This window comes from Dermacentor variabilis, chromosome 6, assembly GCF_050947875.1.
Source record: "Dermacentor variabilis isolate Ectoservices chromosome 6, ASM5094787v1, whole genome shotgun sequence".
Taxonomy (NCBI): domain Eukaryota; kingdom Metazoa; phylum Arthropoda; class Arachnida; order Ixodida; family Ixodidae; genus Dermacentor; species Dermacentor variabilis.
Genome location: NC_134573.1, coordinates 114,284,744 through 114,304,197, shown reverse-complemented (window position 1 = coordinate 114,304,197; position 19,454 = coordinate 114,284,744). Strand labels below are relative to the sequence as shown.

The 19,454-nt window shown below is 49.2% G+C and overlaps 1 protein-coding gene across 1 annotated transcript in view; it reads right to left on the bottom strand.

The window, feature by feature from the left end:
* Positions 1-19,454, bottom strand: part of LOC142584329 (scoloptoxin SSD976-like) — a 201,168-nt gene that overhangs the window by 44,748 nt on the left and 136,966 nt on the right. The window lies entirely within an intron of this gene.

Sequence of the window (19,454 nt, the reverse complement as noted above, 5' to 3'; positions counted from 1 at the left end):
AAGAGTAAGGTGCAACAGAACATATAAAGACAAATTGTAAATAAAAATCAGCACTACATACGAAATTTACAACACACAAATGACAATGCGCTACAACAACAAATCAGCACTATGTACAGTATGTGCAGCCCTGCAGTAGAGACCTGTAGGGATTCGCGTGGAGGGCGCTTTCGCGTTAATCCTTGAAATGTACGCAGCCTTCGAGGCTGGGCTTCGAAGACGTCCACTGTCGTACTGTCGCGCAACACCTCAAGCCACTGTGCCACTGTAAGGTGTACCATGCACTCCGAGAAGAACACATAATCGGTAACGTGGTTCCCAATGGCTGGCCTCGGAGTAAGCCACGAAAGATTGCGCTTAGGTCCGCACCGAATCTCACTAGGAGTGGTTATCTTATCATGCTATATAAAAGTACCTATGCTATGTGCAAAAAGTATAATTGCATGTCTCGAACAGGCACGAGTGACGGATGGTTTATTCTTCTCAGCCGCACTCTTTAGCCGAATGCCAGAGCAAATATGTTTGCACCCATAAGGGCACTTGACTTGCCCCTTACGTAACATCCTTATCCTCAAGGCTGTAAATAAATCGCGCAGTTTCGCCCAAAAAGTGAAGAATCGATTGCGATGGCAATTAATGAAGCAGCTGTACGAAGTAAGGTTAACATTTTTATCGGCTGTATAAACTGCGGCAAATGTTCGCTTACTAACTACATACGCAAGCATGGTGTCACGCGCGCACAGGCAAACATGAACAGATATCACTCAATGGCCGCTGGCAGTCGCTGTCAGAACGCTGGGTCGATGAAGAGTGACAGCAGCGCTGAGAACACGCGTCTCTGAAATTTGACATTATGCGATCTTCGACACTAAGCGTTCGAGAACACGGCGCACACGAAGCCACAAGCCTTGTCGGCTCTTGTAGCCTTTGAACCCGCCACGCAATACCTAGAACATACGGCGCGCGTGGCCACGCTCAGCTGCATTACGTGCCGCAACGTGATGCTACAGCACGCTCACGTGCCTCCTTTCCTTACCCTTAGCCCGCGCTCACCCTTCGCGCACAGCAGTGAGCGAGTGGGAAGTCTGGCCCACCATCAAGCCACCATCCTTCTCGGCTTAACCTCTCGCACTTTCCGTCGTGCATACCGCAAACAGCACGCGGGGCGTGACAGGATCTTATCGCACATGGACTTAATACGGAACATCATGGCGACGGCGAAAATTTGCTTGAAGTTTTCCTAAAATGGCTATCACAATAAAATAGTGTACATGATAGCGACCTCCAACTACACATGCGATAAGAGTTGAAAATATATGGTAAATAAGTTGTGCGGTATCCTGCACGGTGGAGGAAAGTACATGGAAGGGAAATATTGTCATCCACGTGAATTGTAGCACGAAGCGACAGTGAAAACACGTACGGATTCTCAGGAGAGAAAAAAAAAACGCAACGCAGTTGAAGAAAAATTCGCTTCGCCCTGGGCCTGGACGAATTTTCTTGAACATTGTGGCTTTCTTTCTGAGAAACCCTAATTTGCTTCCTTTTTAGCTTCGTGCTACAGTTCAGGCAGATGACAATTCTCCCCTTCAGTTGAAAATATAATGTATGAATTCTCACAACTTGATTAGGAACCCGAATATGTGACACGAGAGTTTGACAGCATTAGATAGAATTTAGACGGAAACTTCGGCAAGTTGGTGTACGTTCATATTTGACAAACAGCAGCTCTAGCGCAGATAGGGACAAAAATCTAATAAGTATACCCTCTGCCATCTCCGTGTTGTGAACCTACCTTATGTATTTGTCTCTTTCGGTGTCATTGCTGTTTCATGAAGGAAAGGACGGGAATGTCAGGGAGAGTAAGCATTGTGACAAAGCCAGCGGGAGCCATGAGTTTGGCAATACACTGCATCAACATAGCACGTGACCGTGTCCGATGGGAAATGGTCGCGGAAGGGAGTGCGGGCTTGCCGTCGTCCCTCATAAAGATGTGGGGTCATATTAGAGGGAATAGGGATACAACGGAGATTGCTTCGATTCGAGTCAGGAGCAGACTAGGCTACGAATGAGCTTGCATATACATGTTTGAGTGGCAACTAGGTACCTAGATATTGAGGCGGCGGTCAATACGGCAAGATATGTACGAAGGGGCGTAGAAAAATTTCTATTTAAGTGTGAGGAATAGAGGGGTATATTCCATGAAACAGACACAGTTGGGCAACTTCTCTAGTGTCGTCTAAGTCAGGGAGATCAAGGGAACCTAGAATAGCAGCCATATTGGTAGTTCGCGTGTAGTTGGCAACAATACATCATGGAGAGCACTTTTAAACGGTTGTTATGTAATAAAAAATCTATGCTGAGTGAGGATCCTAATTAGAGGATGCGTATTCCAGTTCAGATCTAACGAGTGTTTGGTAAAGTACCAGCTTCAGAGACCTAACAGCAGAGCAAATATGAGCGGCGGTGTCACATTTGATTCGTGTTCCTCCTCGACTATTACTTGGCCTTCCCCACATTGAGGTTTAGTCGTTGTTGTAGTGACTGCACTATGCATTATTCGGCTAATCGTGTTGTTGAGTTATCATGTTTTCTTTATATTACGGGCAGTGATAATGATGTCACTTGAGCATTAAGCTGTGACTATACCGATGTTTTACAGCATCATCTGTGTTAGCGCTTTGTTAAACTTCATTGCTCATGTCTCACATTTCACGTCACTTATTATCCTCATATCATTTAGCTTCTCGTTGACTTACACTAGTGTAGCACACAATTTAACAAAGGGCAAGGGGTGAACCACACGGACGAGCGTTAGCTTCCAACTGACTTTATTGGTCCGACGTGCATACAAACATATGAAAACCGCCCCCCAAAAATTAAAGTAGTAAACCTATATAAACAGAAAGAGAAAGGACGGACCGAGGAAAACAAATGGTTTTCACAGCTACGGCACAAGCGAAATGTAGACGAATCAGTGCCTTCTGTTATTTTAGAATTAGCCCTTCTGACACAAGACCATCAATAGCGTTGGTAATATATTCAAAAAGAGCAACTTAATTAGAGCAGCCGCAAGTGAACATGCGCAGTTACCTCCGTATTTATAGAAAGGGCTGCGCATCAGGTGAACTAATGTGTTACAGAAGTAGAAAATAAACAAGCAGAAAAAAGTGAAGAAATCCGAGGCCCCTACACTCTTCTCACGATATTTTTCATGTTCGTGTTCAATACATACGCACCTTCAATCCTTTGCAGTGGAATACACAGTAGCCAACGTAGAGCTTTATGGTGGAGACGAAAGGACAGAGATGCATAACATATTAATTAATGACGGTGCCATAAGGTTCTACTTTGCACTCAGTTCAATTTGTACTGCTCACTGCGGCTCGTGTCCGATTTTTTTTTGTGCTAGCAGATAGGCTTACATTGTTTCCTTTCTCTTGCCCTTTGATATCTGTAAAGTTTTCATGAAGACAGTTTGCCAATAAATTGGGGCTTATTAATGCACAAGCATTCCTTTTGTCGAGTACCCCAGCAAAATTAACTGTCACGCGACAATTGTAATGGCTTCGGTCTGCAGAAAAGTGTAGAATTTGCGAACACATTAGATCGTTATAATAGTGTAAATGTAGATGATTCACAGCTTTATAAGCGATAAGGAACGATTGAAAAAAAATTGATCAGAAAGAACACCCATATGATCAGGCTCATGCAGTCTCATAGGGATACATAGGGTAGCCTATAGTAATGGTGTGCCAACTTGAAATTTGGGGGAGGGCCAGCCGAAATTTGGGGGTGTAATACGCATACTTAGACAACTCCAGTAGAGTTTCTGCATTCCTTCTACATAGCTTGATAACTGCATGTAATATCGTTGGCAACTGGACCTTGGTCAATTGAAGTGTTTGGAAATTAAAAACAACTGATTTCAGTTGTCTGGAGCATGATCCCACTGCAGCAATAAAACAACGTAACAGCACTTCAGCAGATGTACGTTGAGTGCTATGTTCTTGAAGGGAAGAAGGGGGATGCTGCAGCGTTGCACGTTGCTTTAAAGGAATGAAAACATGACGAGAATGACTAAATAATCAGTTAATTTGGCTACATGTAGACAACAAATTCGCATATAGGTTGCCTTAACAAAAGGTCTTCTTCTTGAATGAATGAAAAAGCAACTAACAGAAGTTGTAGTCACCATGCGTTTGCTCAGGAACTGGCGCCTCTACACAAAAACCGCGGTTGTCCAGCTGTAGGTTCATTCTGAGCACTTGTCAGACCATCAATCTGCCTCAATACTCTAGTAAGTGTTCTTATCCCTTGTTGGCGAACAGAACCAAATATTCGATAATTTGAAATAGTGAAATATCAAATCGACTAAGAATCCACGAGCAGTGACAATTCAATTGGCAATCAAAATTTTCAATTTTTAATTGTGCTATAGAGAAATAGAGACAGTCATAGTTCACGAAGCCAAATTGCTACTGTACTAATCTCGTGGTCATTTTTCAGATTTGGATCCTGCTTCTTCTTGTCCTGGCTCTCGTCAGCCTCCTATGCGCTGCCTTAGATAAGTCTGATAACGAGGTAAAAGGAGTCAAGAAAAGCCTGGCGAAGCTATGGAATCTGTACATTTGGGACTGCCTCGGGGTCATGTTTGCTGAAGGTTTGTTCGCTAATATTTTATTTCGCTTGAATTCTAGGTGCTGCTTTAGCGTATATGTTTACCTCTCAATACCAATAGACATACTGCGCATGCACAAGTAAGCTATACCTAACACTCATGGGGAAAATTTGCGTGGTCTGTCGCTCATATTGTTCCCAAACAACTACCGACATGTCTTGCCCCGTAATCCATCTTCTGTCATCCATCTATATACATTTTATTTCTTTAATGCTGCGAGCCTGGAACTTACAGGCTACGAATTGTATGCGCCTTGCCACTGCGACATAATATTCTAGACAGGAAAGTAGCGAGCGCGAAGCTTTCTTGAAAGGAAACGGCAAGCAACACAGATGGCAATTATTGCTTGGAAACAAGATACGTCCCAGTAGGGGTAAAGCATTAATGTGATTACCACGCTCACCCTACTCCCCCCCTCCCTCTCCGCCCCTTGCTCTTTGCAGCAGTTTGTATATTGTTCATAGTTATGGCCTCTTTACCCCAGCAGTGTTTCTAATGCACAAGAAAGAACTGAAAAAAGAACTTCGGTTCCGGTAGACATCAAACTATCGGTCCCCGTATACAGCGGCCCTACGAGGTATCCGCTCGGCCACGATCACGGGCGGGTTAACGGAAGAATAATTCTCAACGGTACCACGCACCGCTGTGCCATGGCGCAGCGTTTCCAGAGGGAAACACGAGACAGGAGCCCGGCTGAAGTGCACAGCTAATACATGACGCCACCGTTCTCCTACAATATACGCTAGTTTCATAATTACAGAAACATACACGAATATTTACCGATCGTTACCTCCCACCACCAAAATATATGTGCACCACCACTTGAATACGAATCGCGTTAAGGGTGCTAAACTTCGTTAAATTATGGATTCTGCTTGAATATATTAGAGCGTGTGTTCGATAGAGCATCACATTGACAACGTTTTACAAACTTTAGTACCGCTAATGTACGACTGTGCAGGTCGCCCTTGTGAATTTGCATGAGGGTCTGCAAAAAGAAAATTTGAAAGAATTTCAAGTATTTTTTCTTTTCTCTCTCTCTCTCTCTCTTGATAGTACCGAAAAACTTTCCTCGAAATATAATCACGCGCCTTCTGTTTGGCACCTGGCTCCTTACCATCCTCGTACTGGTCAACGCCTTTGCCGGTCAAATGAGCGCCTGCCTGATGGTGAAAACCAAGGCTCCGAAAGTCAACTCTATCGCGGACATCGCCCGGCGACCGTACCTGAAAGTGTATACGCTAAAGCATTCGGTGGTCACCCAATACCTGAACGTAAGTTCACACGCACAAAGTAATTCGTGCAAGTAAGCTCGGTCATATTAAAGCTTCTCAGAAAAACTTAATCAGATCCAACACACATGTTGGAATCTGTGTGAAACTAAACTTTATTGAAACGGTTTATTTGGATGATTTACAAATAATTTCTCTGCTTACAAGTGTGTTTACTTTCATACTATGCAAAGTGTAATCTCATGCAATGTTCGTGTTTATTCATGGTAAAGGTCACAACGTTATTCTTATCCAAGTTTTTTTATGTTTATGCGTTGCACCACCCACAAGCTATACCGAAATGCAAACATAAAATCGTGTGAATGCACAGTCTGACGTCTACGCCTACGTCTACGCCTACGTCTACGTCTGCTTAGCGAGGACATGATGGCTGTAAAGAAAATAATTCCGATGACAGGTTTATGCACAGAAAAGCACGACACATACTTAGCTACATTTCAGAAATCTGCACCTGTTGTGTACCAGTGACATTTGCCCATTCCGGAGGATTGGCCTAGAGCGTGCAAACACCTAGTGTTCATACCTAGTGGCTAAATGAAAGAAAATCAAGTAGGTCGAATAATCAGTTAAATATAGTCAGTTTCTCTATATTGAGGTCAGTGTGCTTTAGAAACATTTATGAGCTGTAACTAAATGCGCAGCTTTTAATGCAGGAATTAAATGTTTAACTCCAAGCTTTCCTTGGCTCTTCCACCATATTTTTAGTTGCTGATTAGTGGCTGCTGTCTCGCGCGATTGGCTTCTCCAGGCTATAGTGAAAACTAGTAGCGGATATAGTGGAAATCAGTGCAGCCAGAGGGGACAGGTGATCTATGCGAGAGCAGTCGTGGGCTCCAACAAAAAACGCCATCGTCTACACATCGCCATCGTCATTATCTCGTAGTCATTTCGTTATCTTTATTCCAATCGCCCTCATTCCTTCATCGTCAATGTAGCGCTGCCGTGCCGTCTTCATCATTCCGTCATCGTCGCTCTGTCAACGTCACTACACCGCGTTCGTTAACACATCACCGTCATGCCTTCACCTTTATGACGTCGTCTTGCTTCTGTCAGCGTCACTCTGACGTCATCCTAGTTTAGCAGTCATGCTTTAGCCGTTAAGCCGTGGTCGTCATTGTCATCATCATGCCGTCATCGTCCTCATTCCTTTGTTGTCCTGCACTTGTATTCATGGTTCCGTCGTCGTCAACTCGTCACGCCATCGTCAATGTCTTCGTTATTACGCCATCGTGATCATGCGTTCACCAGTATGACGTCACCGCCATTTCGGCATCGTGTTTTAGTCACCTTCACGCCAATCAACGTCATTCTATCATCATCTTGGCGTCATTGTCCCACCATGGTAATCATGCTGTCGTCATCATGCAGTCGACTTCGTTCTGTCTTCGTCAATCTGGCTAAGTCATGTTATCATGGTCTTTGCGCCGTCCTCGCACAGCTGTCGTCATACTGTCATGGTCGCGCCATCATTGTAATGTCGTCGTCGTTACACCAGTGTCGTCTATCTCATTCCCGTCAAGTCGTCGTAAATCTATCATCGTCACTCCATCGTCTTCATGCCTTCGTCATTATGTAGTAGCCATAATTTAGTGATGGTCGTTCAGTCGTCATCCCACCGTTATCATGTGGCACTCTTTGCCATATTATGATCATTATGCCGTCGTCGTGATACAGTCGATATCACTCTGTCGTTGTCAATCCGGCATAGCATCAATCGACATAGCATCACTGCCACACAGTCGCCGTTATCCCGTGATGGTCGTTCCATCATCTTCGTTCCGTCATTGTCATTCCAGCGTCGTCATCTCTATGCTGTCAGTTCGTCCTCATCACGCCGTCATTGTCATACCATCATGAAGCTATTGTCATTAAATCCTTGTCATCTCTTTGTCGTCCTGCGTGGGATCCGCATGTCGGAGTGCCACAAGTTTACGTCGAGTGACGTGCTCTCCGGTGAACATGCGCCCAACCTAATCGTGCGCTTTGTGCTTGCAAATGTTCGCCTGAGTAGCGTCCTTCGCAAGCACCCTCGAACGCTTCGCCTGAACCAACCCCACAGCGTATGGGATCCACATGTTTCTTTTGTTATTATTACGCAGAACAGAGGTGCACTTACGGGCACTACATCATGATCAGCATACACTGTTTATATATGCTCATTTTCTGCTACTTACACTCAGCGCACATATAACTTTCGTATATGCATATATTGGTCACGAAGCTCTTTGGGCAGTAAGCGTTTGCGACTAGAACGATAGGGCACTGAGAGGTAGTACAGCTGATCGAGCACCGAAACAAGATTTTTTTCTCTTTCGTCGTCGTTGTCTCTCTCATAGCCACAGCCCCATTGCTCCTTATTTTACAGTGCAGTTATCTCCCCGCGGAAAAGGAAGCCGTCCCGGTGACCTACGGGTAGGACAACACCGGCGGATCCTAGTAGCGTTTGAGGCACTGGACATGCGCAATTTCGCGTCCTCGACGGCGATGATCCAAAGGTAGCTCGAGGGGTTCCACGATAGAGTTTACTGGAGACGTTTGATTGATCACACGCTATGGGCCCTGGTACTTCGATGCGAGTTTCGGTGACAGTCCAGGGGTAGGGGCTGGAACCGAAACCCAAAGCCAAACTAACGAGCCAGGAGCATAGGATACATGAGCATGGGAAGTTTCTCGATGGTGCTTCTGGCGTTGCTGGTCTTCTTACGTAAATATACGGGAAAGCTTGCGACACTCTTCTGCGTGTGCAGCAGCTTTGGATAAGGTAGTGGTTTCCGTGGTGTCAGGGTGGTACGGAAGGATAGTATCCATTGTGGAAAAAGGTTCGCATCCATAGAGGAGAAAGAAGGGCGACAATCCCATGGTTGTCTGCGTGGCGGTATTGTAAGCGTAGGTCAGAAAAGGTGGAACATGTTCCCATTTGGTTTGTTCGGATGCAACGTACATGGCCAGCATGTCACCAAGAGTGCGATTAAAGCGCTCGTATCACGCCATTAGTCTGCGGATGATACGTAGTGGTACGATGAATGATGCGGCATTCTTTGAGGAGAGCCTCGATGACGTCGGAGAGAAAGACGCGGCCTCTGTCACTGAGTAATTCCCTGGGAGCTCCATGGCGAAGGATGATGTAGCGCAGGAGAAACCAGGCGACGTCGGGTGCAGAAGCTCTGGACAAAGGGGAAGTACCCTGTAGGGGGCCTCTTCGCGGTAGCCACCGTGAACGGGAGGGACAACTCCTTGACCGTCGCGGCCTCCGTGAGGGCAAAGACCCCAGCTGCGGCTGAGACCATAGCCGGGGCGCCGGTAATGAAGCAAGAAGACAGGGTAGGCAGGGAAGTCCATGTCGTTACCGACTCGCAACAGGCCTGCCGTAACTTTTCCAACAGACGAACACCGCTGCTGGCGGCTCAGATTCTAGGCCCGAGGCTGCAAGAATACCATCAAATCACGTGGACGCCGGGCCACGCGGGTCTGGAGGGGAACGAAAGGGCGAACGCCCTAGCTCGAGCGCTAATCAACCGAGCGGGGCAAGACGAATCGTCTCCTCAATCCCCACCCTTTACCTTCATACCCCTGCCGTCCAATTACTGCGACCGACCCGAGATCCAGCGACTGAACCGCAGTATTTATCCTCCGCCTCACAGAAAGCTCAGCACTGAAGATGCCGTAGCTCTCCGACTTATTCAGACCAACACATTTCCAAACCTACACAGATACAGTGTAGATACAGTGGGTGGTGTCCTGGAATAAGGACACCACCCACTCGACCTCAAGAGCAACCACCTCGATGGTTCGCATAAATGTCTTTTTCTCTCTCTCTCTTCCGCATAAAGCGTAAGATGGTCGATGGCCACGATTACCCAGCGATTGCTGTCTGATGTGGTCGGCAGAGGTCCATAAATGTCGATGTCTACTCGATCAAAAGCACGTGCTGGGCAAGGCAAAGGCTGCAATGGGGCGGTTGAAAGATGAGGGGGATCACTGCGGCGTTGGCAAAAGAGACAAGAGCGGACATAATGATGGATGAATTGATACATCCCCCTCCAGTAGTAACGAAGGCGTAGACGCGCTTATCTTCAGTACACCTGCATGAGCGCACTGGAGATCGTCGTGGAACGCTGCACAAATATCTGAACGCAGATGCCGAGGGATGACAAGCAACCATTTGCGGCCGTCCGGGAGGTAGTTACGACGGTACAAGAGCCCGTCGCGAATGGAGAAGTGATGTGCTTGGCGATGTAATGCGCGATTGATAGTGGGTGTCGATGGGGTGGACAAGAAACTCAGCATGGACAGAATCCACAGGTCTTTCTTCTGCTCCAGAGTAATGCCCGTGGCAGCAAGGGAAGACTCGGACAATGAGGCCTTCGGGGAGCTAACCTCGTCTGTTAGTGGCGAACGAGACAAGGCATCCGCATCCGAGTGTTTTCGGCCAGAACGGTATAGCACTCGAATGTCGTACTCCTGCAGTCGAAGGGCCCATCGAGAAAGATGACCGGATGGTTCTTTTAAGGACGACAGCGAGCACAACGAATGGTCATGAGTTATCCCGTCAAATGGGAGGCCTCAGAGATACGGAATGAATTTGGTTATGGCCCAAATTATAGCCAGGCATTCTTTGTCTGTTACAGAATAGTTCGATTCAGGTTTAGTGAGTGCACGACTGGCGAAGGCGACGACGTAATCAACGAAGCCAGCCTTTCTCTGGACAACGCCACAGGCATCCGTGTCTATATTAGTTGCAGCGCTCGGCTCGAAATGGTGCAGGATTGCTGGTGACGTCAAGAGACGACGCAGCTTCGTGAATGCGGCATCGCAATCCGGTGACCAAGTCGAAAGGTTGTGGCAACCACGAAGAAGCTGCGTTAAAGGTGCTCTTATGGTGGCAAAATTGCAGATGAAACGGTGCAACTATGACGCTAACCCAATGAAGCTGAGCAGTTCTTTCAAGGTCGTTGGTCGCGGAAGCTGGGCAACAGCTTGTAGTTTCGCCAGACCATGGAGTACGCCTTCTTTCGACATGACATGGCCGAGGATGAGAAGCTGCCGGGCAGCTAATCGACACTTCTTCAAGTTAAGCTGGAGGCCAGCATTGGCGATGCACTTGAGGACGCGTTCAAGTCGAAGTAAGTGGGAAGGAAAGTCCGGTGAAAAGATAACGATGTCGTCCAGATAACACAGTGTTTGGATCGCACCGCTGGTACGATCTGTTGGGAACTCGGCGCTGACGCCCGTGGTTGTACCTGGGTCGCAAGCCCCAAGGGTAGCGTTGGCCTGGCGGCCTGGGGTACAACTGGAAGCATCCGAAGGTCCCGGCAAAGCATGAGTCGACTGGTAACAACAAAACAACTTGTTTATTTTAACATCGCAAAGAGTTGGCGGTCAGGTTGACCGAAGTAGAGAGACGGGAGAGCACTTTACTCAACAGAAGAAATCGGAGCCCTTCTTTTTGGCGTCCGGGGGCAGCTGTTTTTATACTCTCGCAGTTGAGGGCAAGAAGGAACCCCTCAAAAGACGAGCACGTGAATGTACAATGGGCTAATGGTGACGCACACTGTCGTAGCGCTGCCGTAGCACCACGTCGAGCACGATCTCGTAGCACCCTGTCGTAGCGCTGCCGTAGCACCATGTCGAGCACGATCTCGTAGCACCCTGTCGTAGCGCTGCCGGTCGGGCACAATGACTGTAATGAGAGGATGATCCCTGTTTTCGCATCGCCTGGTTCGGGCACAATGACTGGAATGAGAGGGTGATCCTTTGCGGTCGCATCGCCGCAGTCGCGCCTGGAAACACCTGCCGAAGAGCGTTGCGGCGACGACGATCGGGCCAAAATGTCTGCCGCCCCGCCGCAGTCGCGCCGGCAAAACCACGTGTCGCAGGCGAAACGCAACAGACCGCCCCGCCGGGGGAAGGAGATCCTGATGGACAGGGGACTGCATCCGCTGTCCGGAGGGATGTCGCTCGATGATGCTCATAACCGAAGTCGGGCGTCCCTCGACGTTTCTTGAGCGCAGCGCACAGAGAAGGCCTCGTTCTCTCGTTCAGGTTCGCACGGGACACTGCAAAGTGACTTCGGGAGAGTTCACATTTTTGTTCTCGTTCCCGGCAAGCGTTAGAACTACGCTGAAACTCAACCGCTCAGTCAGCAAGCACGGCACAACCCTCACTAAGCCCTGCCAGGCTCTTTCCCCTTTTTATACCACTGCCTAGTTCCTTACAGTAGTCTAGCATCACTCAGAACGCGTCCACAAATTGAAAAATTGCACTAGAAAGCATATCATCACTTTGAAACACTAAACAAAAGCAATATGTTAAAAAAAAATCCTGCCTCAGGAAGAAAAACATCAGTAACAAACAATTTTGAGGCTGATTCCTACGTTAGGGGCTTCGACTTAAGCCATCGGCGTTACCGTTGAGACTCCCCTTTTTGTAACGCACCTCAAAGGAATATTGTTGTAAAGCGAGGCTCCAGCGCAGGAGGCGGCCATTTTTGGGAGAGATGGTCTGCAGCCATTGGAGAGGGCAGTGATCCGTCTCAATGATAAACCTCGAGCCGGCTAGATAGCATGACAATTTCTGAACGGCCCACACGAGACACGCACACTCTTTCTCGGTGGCGCTATACGCCTGCTCACGACTGGTCAGCTTACGACTAGCATACAGGACGGGGTGTTCTACTTCTCCATTTTCCCGTTGGCACAGTACAACGCCCATGCCTCGCTCACTAGCATCGCACTGAACAATGAACCCTTTTGTATAGTCTGGCGATCGTAGCACAGGCTGGCTTGTTAGGGCACTCTTTAGGGCGCTAAACGCTCTTTCCTTTGTCTCGTCCCAGACGACTGTTTGGGGCTCTGTTTTTCTTAGAGCATCCGTCAGGGGAGCCGCGATATCAGAGTACCTAGGGATGTACCTCTGATAGTAGCCGGCGACACCCAAGAACGATCGAATATCGGTCTTGGTGCGCGGTTGCGGAAAGTCTCGCACAGCGGCCACTTTTATTTCAGAGGGGCGGCGACGACCCTGACCAATCACGTGACCGAGGTAGACAACCTCGGCCTGTGCTAACTGGCACTTAGGAGCCTTGACTGTCAAGCCCGCTTCGCGCAGGCGGGTTAGCACTGCCCGCAAGTGTGCCATATGCTCAGACCAGGATGCGGAGAATATCGCTACGTCGTCTAGATACGGTAAAGCGAATTCTTGCTGTCCCCGCAACACTTTATCCATGAGACTTGAAAAACAGTATGGCGCGTTCTTCAAACCAAAACTCAACACTTTAGGACGGAATGTTCCCATTGGTGAAATGAACGCCGCATACCTACTAGCCTCTTCTGTAAGTGGAACCTGCCAATAACCCCTGACAAGATCTAGGGTGGAAATAAACTGAGCGCTACTAACTTTCTCAAGGCGCTCCTCGATGTTAGGGATCGGATAAATTTGATCCTTAGTGAAGGAATTAAGCCTGCGGTAGTCGACGCAAGGACGAGGTTCCTTGCCCGGTACCTCAACTAAAATCAAAGGGGAGGTATAATCACTCTCACCTGCCTCAATAACACCGAGCTGTAGCATTTTCTTTACCTCAGCCTCCATAATATCGCTCTGGCGGGGTGACACCCGATACGCCTTGGATCGTACTGGCTCTGGGGAGGTAAGTTCTATATCATGAGTAAGTACAGAAGTCCTACCAGGCCTCTCAGAGAACAGACCTTGAAACTCTTGTAATAGCTGGTGTAGTTCGGTTTTCTGCTCGGGCGACAGCGGTGCTTTACTGATAAGGTCACTAATGACTTGACCGGTGTCTTCCCTGTTCGTCACTGAGCCTAGTCCTGGAAGCTCGACCGGAAGCTCTTCAGGAACGTTTACCATCATGCACACCACTGCTTCCCTTTGTCTATAAGGTTTGAGCAGATTACAGTGGTAAACTTGCTGTGCTTTCCGCTTTCCTGGCAGACTTACCACGTAGTTAACGTCCGACAGTTTCTGAACAATTCGCGCTGGGCCCTCCCACTGCACGTCTAGTTTGTTGTTTAGCGATGTGCGCAATATCATGACCTCATCGCCCACCTCAAAACGACGGGCCCTGGCTGTCCGATCATAATAAACCTTGGCCCTCTGCTGGGCCTTTGTCATTGCTTCACCTGACAACTCCTGTGCCCTTCTTAAGCGTTCGAGGAGCTTAAGCACGTACTCCACCATGACTGGGTCGTCGCCCCTACCTTCCCATGATTCTCGAAGCATGCGAAGCGGAGACCGAAGCGAGCGACCGTACACCAGTTCAGCTGGCGAAAACCCCGTAGCCGCATGCGGCGCGGTCCTTAAAGCAAACATCACCCCAGGCAGACACAGCTCCCAGTCAGTTCGATGTTCAAAACACAACGCTCTCAACACGCGCTTCATGACGGAGTGGAGCTTCTCAACGGAATTCGACTGTGGGTGGTACACTGAGCTGTGTAACAGCTTTACCCCACACCTTTCGAGAAAAGTTGTCGTCAAAGCGCTAGTAAACACTGTGCCCTGATCTGATTGGATTTCCGCAGGGAAACCAACTCGCGCAAATATGGACAGTAGTGCATTAACTATCTCAACTGAGCTGAGTTCTTTAAGCGGCACTGCTTCAGGGAACTTTGTCGCTGGGCAGATCACAGTCAAAATGTGTCTGTACCCCGTGGCTGTTACCGGCAGAGGTCCCACTGTATCAATAACGAGCCGTCTAAAAGGCTCCGTTATGATAGGTACCAATTTCAACGGCGCCCTTGATTTGTCCCCTGGTTTGCCCACCCGCTGACAAGTGTCACATGTCCTCACGAAATGGTCTGCGTCCCGAAAACACCCTGGCCAATAGTACTCTTGCAAGAGACGGTCCTTAGTTTTCTTAACTCCTAGGTGTCCGGACCACGAACCCCCGTGTGACAAGCGCAACAGATCCTGACGATAGCATTGAGGCACGACCAGCTGGTCGAACTCCACTCCTCGGCGGTCTAGATACTTCCGGTACAGGACTCCACCTCTTTCCACAAAACGCGCAGTTTTCCTGGCGATACCTTCTTTGACATTGCAGCGTATGTTTTCTAGGCTACCATCCTTCTTTTGCTCGGCTATCAAAGCCGACCGGCTGACTTTTAGCAACCTATCAAGTCCGTCTGACGTAGGCGCGATGAGCAAATCAGTAGATAGCTCTTCTAACTTTCCCGTGTCGGGCGTTTCCTCTCCAGTATCTGGCGCCTTTAACGTTACAGACTCAAGTTTATTCAGTTCGGGCGTGCTCTGAATATCAGCTTGCTGCGCCTCTGACCCTTTTTCGTTGTTTGATAACGTCGGCCCCGCAACTACCGCCTTTGCAGCGAGCTCCCGAACCTTCGATCTGGTTAAGGCCTGAACACTAGCTTCACCAAACAAAAGCCCCTTCTCGCGCAGGAGGTGATCGGACCTGTTTGAAAATAGGTACGGGTACTGGGGTGGCAGCATAGATGACACTGCCGCCTCTGTCTCAAGCGCTCCGAAAGGTCCTTCAATAAGCACCTTTGCTACTGGCAGACACACGCTATGAGCTTCCACGGCTTGCTTGATCCACGCGCACTCGCCCGTGAACATATGGGGTTCTACGTAAGACGGGTGAACTACATCCATTGTAGCTGCGGAATCGCGAAGCACTCGGCACTCTTTCCCGTTCACGAGGAGGTCTCGCATGTAAGGCTCGAGAAGCTTCATGTTCTCGTCAGTGCTGCCTATTGAAAAAAACACAACTTTTGGTGTTGTTTCCGGACACTGCGCCGAAAAGTGACCCGGCTTCTGGCACGTATAACAAACGCGCGCTTGCCTCATCTCGAACCGCTTTCTGCGTTCGGCTTCGGCTGCTGCCGTCTCCTTAGGTTCGGTCGCACTGCTTCCACTCGCATCCGCACTACGCGTGTTCCCCTTTGCTCTCATGGGTGTGAACTTCGGCCTCTCAAACTTCGAGCCAAATTCACCCTTTTGACCGTCCTTAGCTCCGCGAGCTCGACGCGTCACAAACTCCTCGGCTAGCTCAGCGGCTCTAGCCACCGTACAAACGTCTGGCCTATCCAAGACCCAGTATCGCACGTTCTTAGGTAACCGACTATAAAACTGTTCTAGCCCGAAACACTGCAGAACTTTATCGTGGTCACCAAACGCTTTCTCTTCTTTGAGCCACTCCTGCATGTTCGACATAAGCCTATACGCAAACTCTGTATATGACTCACTTCTGCCTTTCTCATTTTCCCGAAACTTCCGACGGAACGCCTCCGCAGACAGCCGGTACTTTTTTAGAAGACTCGATTTCACTTTGTCGAAATCCTCTGCTTCCTCTCTATCCAAGCGAGCGACTACGTCGGCCGCCTCGCCGGGTAACAAAGTGAGCAAGCGCTGTGGCCACGTTTCCCGAGAGAACCCCTGCTTCTCGCACGTTCGCTCAAAGTTAACCAGGAACAAACCAATGTCCTCTCCAAGCTTAAACGGCCGCATCAGGTCAGTCATTTTGAACAATACTCGTTCTCCTGCACCGTGTGCCTGACTTCCATTACGAGCGCGTTCCATCTCTACCTCAAGACGCTTCATTTCCAAAGCGTGTTGACGGTCACGCTCTTGTTGCTCTCGCTCTTTCTGTTCTTTACGTTCACGCTCTTCTTTTTCTTTCTGTTCTTTACGTTCACGCTCTTCTCTTTTTGCAGTCTCCCTCTCTTCAATGGTCTCAAGGCATTCCGACAGCTCGTCATCCTCAGCCTCTAACTCAAGAATAGCCTTTAGCAGTTCAGGTTTTCTTAGTTTGTCTGAGACATCCAGACCCCACTCTCTTGCAAGCTCCAACAATTTCGGTTTGCGCAACGACTTCAAATCCATGGCTGCTCTGAATGCTGCTTTCTCTACTGCTTACTATTGTCTTGCCGCAAACTAACCCGGCAGCAACGACAACCACAAATACCAGCTCTGTTTCTGACACTAACAAAAGCCTGGCAAAGCTCAGAAGAAGAAAGTCCCGCACTCACCAAACCTCGCAGGCAGGAATTCCGCGCAGTCGTTCCGCTGCAGGCAACCAGTCGTCACACAGGGCTCGTTGCACTGCTCCCGGATCGTCGTTGAGCTGCTCAGCATACAGTCAACTGCATCTCTTTGCTGCTGGCCTCCGTTGTCGCGATCTCACCGCTGGCAGACAGTTGTTTGAAGTCGGAGGCGATCTCACCGCTGGCAACCAGATGTTTGGATCGCACCGCTGGTACGATCTGTTGGGAACTCGGCGCTGACGCCCGTGGTTGTACCTGGGTCGCAAGCCCCAAGGGTAGCGTTGGCCTGGCGGCCTGGGGTACAACTGGAAGCATCCGAAGGTCCCGGCAAAGCATGAGTCGACTGGTAACAACAAAACAACTTGTTTATTTTAACATCGCAAAGAGTTGGCGGTCAGGTTGACCGAAGTAGAGAGACGGGAGAGCACTTTACTCAACAGAAGAAATCGGAGCCCTTCTTTTTGGCGTCCGGGGGCAGCTGTTTTTATACTCTCGCAGTTGAGGGCAAGAAGGAACCCCTCAAAAGACGAGCACGTGAATGTACAATGGGCTAATGGTGACGCACACTGTCGTAGCGCTGCCGTAGCACCATGTCGAGCACGATCTCGTAGCACCCTGTCGTAGCGCTGCCGTAGCACCATGTCGAGCACGATCTCGTAGCACCCTGTCGTAGCGCTGCCGGTCGGGCACAATGACTGTAATGAGAGGATGATCCCTGTTTTCGCATCGCCTGGTTCGGGCACAATGACTGGAATGAGAGGGTGATCCTTTGCGGTCGCATCGCCGCAGTCGCGCCTGGAAACACCTGCCGAAGAGCGTTGCGGCGACGACGATCGGGCCAAAATGTCTGCCGCCCCGCCGCAGTCGCGCCGGCAAAACCACGTGTCGCAGGCGAAACGCAACAACAGGCATATCTGCCATTTGAGGCCGCGCAAAATGTTGTTCATCATTATTTCAAATGTGGCAGGCGCGTTACACAGGCCAAATGACATCACGGTGAATTCAAATAAACCGTCATGTGTGATGAAGGCCGCTTTTGAACGGTCTGACTCAGCCACTGGCACTAGCCAGTACCCGGATCGTAAGTCTAAAGATGAGAAGAATTCGGCGCCTTGGAGGCAGTCTAACGCGTCGTCAATGCGGGGTAACGGATAAACGTCCTTGCAGGTGATCTTACTGAGCCGCGGGTAGTCGACGCAAAAGCGAATTGTGCAATCTTTCTTTTTGACCAGCCCTACAGGAGAAGCCCAGGGACTGTGCGAAGGTTGTATGACGCCGCGTTGGAGCATATCTCCAACTTGCTCAGCGATGACGCTCCGCTCCTAGGCGGATACACGATACGGCCTGTGGCGTAGAGGCACATGGTTGCCGGTGTTGATGGGACGGACAACAATGGAAGTACGGCCTCAGCGAGATGGTTGCAAGTCGAATGACGTGCGAAAGCGGTAAAGGAGATCGACGATCTGGGCGTGCTGACCTGGAGTGAGGTTGGGATCAATACACCGGGAAAATGTTGGGTCACACGGCGGCGTGGGAGGGGAAACTTGAAGGGCCAGAGCGTCAACCGGAGGAGAAGCCGGGTCGTCAGGCACATCGTAAAGGAAGCTTGGTTCGATTTCGTCAGCATAACCAAGACACTCATCGTGGAGCAGGCTAGCAGGGCAAGGAAACAGGTTTGATACATAAAGTGCGCTGGAACCTTGTCGAATGCCAACAAGGGCAAAAGGAAGCAAGGAGGGATGACGGCGAGCAAGAAGCTTAGACGGCGTGAAAAGAACTGTGAAGTCAGAAAACCCAACGCAGGAAACGGGTACAAGTGTGGCAGAGTATGGAGCAACCTCGGTGTCAGCAGTGACGAACACACGACCGGAAGCGTCAGGAGTATCTTCAAAAACGTTGTTGCCGAATGGCCCCAGCGTGAGTTCAGCACGGGCACAATCTACAACGGCATGATGAGAGGACAGAAAGTCCCATCCTAAAATCATGGCATGGGAGCAGTGAGGCAGAACAACGAACTCAACATGGCATAAAGTGCCGCTTATAACAACACGCACGGTACACTTCCCTATAAGGGTTCAATCGGCGCAGCGCTTGCTGTACGTAATGAAATTGCAGAATATGGCGTCGCGACTTTTCTAAGGTTAAGACGAAGCTTGTCCGAAATCACTGATATTGCTGCTCCCGTGTCTACAAGCGCATGAACGGCAATGTCTTCTGCATAAGCTTCAAGGACATTCACAGCAAATAAATGAGGTCTTGAGAAGTGCGTTGAGAAAGCAGTTCTTGTCTCCGGAACTGCGGTCCTTAGTTTTCCTCTCAGATAGCTTCAGGGCGACGGGTAAGCGGCAACAGAGAATGCCGACAGGGAGACGGAGACCGACGGGTATTGAAGATTCGGGAAGCAGGAGACGAGGCTTCGAAGGGCTGAGCGGCCGTAGCGGCACGGCACGGAAAGTCGGAACTGTT